The sequence below is a fragment of the Mustela nivalis genome (assembly GCF_964662115.1).
Source record: "Mustela nivalis genome assembly, chromosome: 17".
Taxonomy (NCBI): Eukaryota; Metazoa; Chordata; class Mammalia; order Carnivora; family Mustelidae; genus Mustela; species Mustela nivalis.
The window spans coordinates 29,388,149-29,393,211 of NC_139036.1; the positions used below are offsets into that span (position 1 = coordinate 29,388,149).

At 45.5% G+C, this 5,063-nt stretch overlaps 1 pseudogene across 1 annotated transcript; it reads left to right on the plus strand.

Moving 5' to 3' along the window:
• The first annotated feature begins 2,227 nt into the window (after nucleotides 1-2,227).
• On the plus strand, nucleotides 2,228-4,297 carry LOC309851862 (ETS translocation variant 4 pseudogene; annotated as a pseudogene). Its single transcript has one exon. The product of its transcript is annotated as an ETS translocation variant 4 pseudogene (transcript).
• The last annotated feature ends 766 nt before the right edge of the window (nucleotides 4,298-5,063 follow it).

Sequence of the window (5,063 nt, forward strand, 5' to 3'; positions counted from 1 at the left end):
TTATAGATTCTGGACTCAAGTCCTGTATGAGGTAGGTGCTTTACAAATATTTTGGCCTAGTCTATGGCTTATCTTCTTAATTATGTCATCCAAAGAGAAAATCTTCTTTTTGTTTTTGAAGATTTGGTTTATTTATTTGACAGAGAGATAGAGCCAGATATGGTTTATTTATTCGAGAGACAGATAGAGCCAGAGAGATAGAGATAGAGCCAGCCACTATCTGTTGGGGTTGTGGGGGAGGCGAGGGGGGCAGGGAGAAGCAGGCTTCCTGCTGAGCAGGGACCCTCCCCCACCAATGCAGGGTTTGATCCCAGGCCTATGAGATCATGACCTGAGCCAAAGGCAGACACCCAACTGAGCCACCCAGGCACCCTTTATTTTCCAAATATTACACTCTATTTTAAAAAGAACAATTTGTGTCAGGGTTTCTCTGCCTCTTATTTTATTTTATTTGGCAGTGATAGGATTTTAAGGCATTTTCAAATGACACGATCTATCTCTGCATTGTCTAGAATTATGGAATTTTAAACTCCAGCCCCCCCTTTTTTTAGAGATGGGGAAACAGACTCAAAGATCTTCAGTGAGTTGCCCAAGGTCATACAACTAGAAAGAAGCAGAGCAAAGCCCGGGATACAGCTTTCCAAATCTCTAGGCCATTGTTCTTTCTGCCAACTGTGTGTGGTCCCCTTCTGAAATGTGTCACTAGCTTTATTCCTACATATTAAATGTGGATATTTGCAGCAACAGTAGGCTTTTATCCAAAATTTCATTTTCAGTGCTTTTCCATCTAGTGCATAAAAATTTATCTAAGGAAAATTAAACCCACTTCTTACAAAATACTGCCAAGACTTATCCAGTGCCACTACGTTTACAAATCTCATCACAGAGTAAATACACACACAAAAGAAACATAATCTAGACTAAGGAAACAAATATAATTTGGTAATCTAAGGATTACTAAAATGCTGACTTGTAGTCGATATTTCTAAGACTTAAACATAGTTTTTACTTTACATTAAGCTAGCTATCCTTCTTCATTCAATTGTAAATTAGAAAATTCATCTTTTTCACTACACGGGACTTTCAGCAAGCTGGTGAATTAAATCTGAGTGGTCCAGTTTTGCCTTATGCAACAAAAACATATATATGTTTGATAAAACATAAGAAAAAGAAATCTCTGGATAACAGAAACAGATAGGAAATGCAAATCTATAGGAAAATTAAACACTATTATGTTGGAACAGTCTCCTGTGAGGATTCTTTTCAGAGTGCAATATAACTTCCATAGAGTAAGCATGCCTTACTGAAGATGAGTTCACAATGACAAAAAGTGCACATCACATGAAGAAATAAACCGTTAGAGAGATCAGGAGCCCAGCAAACAGGAAATCTCTACCCCAAGAACTAGAAATAATAAGAAAATCCTAAGGAGACTATAAAATGAGTGTTTTAAAATATTAAAAAGATGAAAGAATAGAAACCATAATGAAACAAGAGAACATTATAAAAATAAATAGAAAGGGCGCCTGGGTGGCTCAGTGGGTTAAGCCGCTGCCTTCGGCTCGGGTCATGGTCTCAGGGTCCTGGGATCGAGTCCCGCATCGGGCTCTCTGCTCAGCAGGGAGCCTGCTTCCCTCTCTCTCTCTCTGCCTGCCTCTCCGACTACTTGTGATTTCTCTCTGTCAAATAAATAAAATCTTTTAAAAAAAAATAAATAGAAAGATTTTAAAAATAATAAAATTAAACATTCAAAATTTTTAAAAAATTCATTGAATTTGAACTCAATGGAGTTTAAATAAATGAAGAGAAAGTAATGAAGTAGAAGACCAAGCTGAGGAAATCACCTAGAATGTAGCACTTCACTATGAAGAGATGGGAAATATGAAAAAGAAAATAAGAGATATGGAGAATAGAATAAAAGGCTCACTATATGTTTAAATAGAGTTCCAGAGTGATGGAATAGATGAGGAAAAAAGTAATATTTGAGCAAAGAATCTCTGAGCCCTATAAAGGAAAAAATAAAAATCATATACATCTAAACAAAGAAAAACACAATAGAAAGAGAACACAAGAGAAAGAAAGAAAATCTTAAAAGCAACAAGATAAAAAAGATTTCCTATGAAGGAATAATAATAATACATTATCAAATTTCTTATCAACAAAAACTGAGGAGAAAAGACAATAGAATAGTAGAGGGGGGCATTCCCTCCCTTCCTCTAAGAAATCGCCCGGAAATGGGAGCTTGCGCGAAGCGCTGATGGTCCCGCAGGGGAAGCTCATGGACCCCGGCTCCCTGCCGCCCCCCGACTCCGAAGATCTCTTCCAGGATCTCAGCCACTTCCAAGAGACGTGGCTCGCTGAAGCCCAGGTACCCGACAGTGATGAGCAGTTTGTTCCTGATTTCCATTCAGAAAACTTAGCTTTCCACAGCCCCACCACCAGGATCAAGAAGGAACCCCAGAGTCCCCGCACAGAGCCGGCCCTGTCCTGCGGCAGGAAGCTGCCACTCCCCTACCACCATGGCGAGCAGTGCCTTTATTCCAGACAAATCGCTATCAAGTCCCCCGCCCCCGGTGCGCCTGGACAGTCGCCCCTGCAGCCCTTCCCCCGGGGAGAACCACGGAATTTCCTGAGATCCTCTGGCGCCTCCCAGCCCCACCCTGGCCACGGGTACCTCGGGGAGCAGAGCTCTGTCTTCCAGCAGCCCTTGGATATTTGCCACTCCTTCACCTCCTCCCAGGGAGGGGGCCGGGAACCCCTCCAGGCCCCCTACCCACACCAGCTGTCGGAGCCCTGCCCGCCCTATCCCCCCCAGAGCTTCAAGCAGGAATACCTCGACCCCCTGTATGAACAGGCGGGCCAGCCCTCGGTGGGCCAGGGTGGAGTCAATGGGCACAGGTACCCAGGGGCGGGGGTGGTGATCAAACAGGAGCAGACGGACTTCGCCTACGACTCAGATGTCCCGGGGTGTGCGTCCATGTACCTTCACACAGAGGGTTTTTCTGGGCACTCTCCAGGTGATGGGACCATGGGTTATGGCTATGAGAAACCTCTGCGACCATTCCCAGATGATGTCTGCGTTGTCCCTGAGAAATTTGAAGGAGACATCAAGCAGGAAGGGGTGGGCATGTTCCGAGAGGGACCACCCTACCAGCGCCGGGGGGCCTTGCAGCTGTGGCAGTTCCTGGTGGCCCTGCTGGATGACCCGACGAACGCCCACTTCATTGCCTGGACCGGCCGGGGGATGGAATTCAAACTCATAGAGCCTGAGGAGGTTGCCAGGCTCTGGGGCATCCAGAAGAACCGGCCGGCCATGAATTACGACAAACTGAGCCGCTCGCTCCGCTACTACTACGAGAAAGGCATCATGCAGAAGGTGGCCGGCGAGCGCTACGTGTACAAGTTTGTGTGCGAGCCTGAGGCCCTCTTCTCTCTGGCCTTCCCGGACAATCAGCGTCCAGCCCTCAAGGCTGAGTTTGACCGGCCGGTCAGTGAGGAGGACACAGTCCCTTTGTCCCACTTGGACGAAAGCCCTGCCTACCTCCCAGAGCTAGCTGGCCCTACCCAGCCCTTTGGCCCCAAGGGTGGCTACTCTTACTAGCCCTGCCGCCGGTGGGGGCTTCCCTGTGTACATATAGAGGAATTTGGTGTTGGGGAAACCCTCACCCTGAAACCCACAGATGTCTTTGGAGCAGATCCCCACTGGTCCATCGGTCGCCCCTGCCCAGACTCTGAGCTGCTCACCAGAGTTGATGGGAAGGAAAAATGGAGAACACTGCAAGTGTCAAGGTGGGCTCTAGAAGCTCCTCCGGGGGTGTCACCTTCAGCCTCTTTCCAGGTCCTGCTTAGAGGCCCAAGCCACACTACTCTCCCTCCACACAGGGAACAAAAGTTTGGTCTGTTCTGGGGACAGAGAAGGAGCGTTCTCACTTTGTCCTGGTGGAGAGGGGTGCATTGAGCTCCCCAGATCTCCCCCTGTGGGCAGAAGAGGCAGACAGAATCCTGGATCCTGCATCCCACTCCAAGCTGTGGCCCTGGAGGGTCCTGCTTGTCCATTCTTGGTGCTCTGTGTTCCCAGAGGCAGGGGGAGGCTGGAGTAAGGAACCTGGGGTGGGGGAGGGGCTGCAGAGTGGAGGCAGGGAGGGCTGGGTTCCTGCTCCTAGGGCCCTTTGCCTCTTCTCTGCCTTTTCCTAGGCCCAGGCCTGGGATTCCACCTCTACCTCCAACCTCTATCACATCTGCCAGACCCCAATAAAGGCCCCTGCTTCTCCTGTTAAAAAAAAAAAAAAAAAAAAAAAAAAAAGAATAGTAGAAATCACCATATTGTTAATGGAAAATAATCAAGAAGTCTATACTCAAAACTGTCATTCAAGAGTGAGACTGAAATCAAGATATTTTCAGACAAATACTAAAACAGTTTACTAATAATAAATCATGCCTAAAAAAACACGCAAGCATGTTCTTCAAGATAAAAGAAATTGAACCCAGGAAAAAGGATTTTTCTCTAAGTATGAATTGTGAACAGAAAACTTAATAAAAATACTGGTAAATCTAAATTAATGTTGAGTTTTAAAAAGCAATAATGATAAATACTTCTAAGATGAGAAGATTTTTGAAAGGTGAAACCAAAATATTATAACAAATAATGAGAGGACGAATCTTCTAATACTGTGTATTGTTCAAAAGAGGCTAACAATATCTTAGACCCAGTTGAATGTGCATGTTATAAATTTAAAGATGAACATTGAATAAATAAAATGAAAGTGTGTATTGTTTTCATAAATGTAAAAAAGAAGCAAAGTAAGTTGTTGATTTTACACTGTAAGGAAAATATACTAGGCACCCTGGGGTGGCAAAGTCGGTTAAATGTCTCCCTTCCTTGGATAGAGCCAGAACCCTGCCTCTGCCCCTCCCCCCCCTATTTTTTTCCTCTCTCTTAAATAAATAAATTAAATCTTGGAGCGCCTGGGTGGCTCAGTGGGTTAAAGCCTCTGCCTTTGGCTCAGGTCATGATCCCAGGGTCCTGGGATTGAGCCCCACATCTGGCTCTCTGCTCAGCAGGG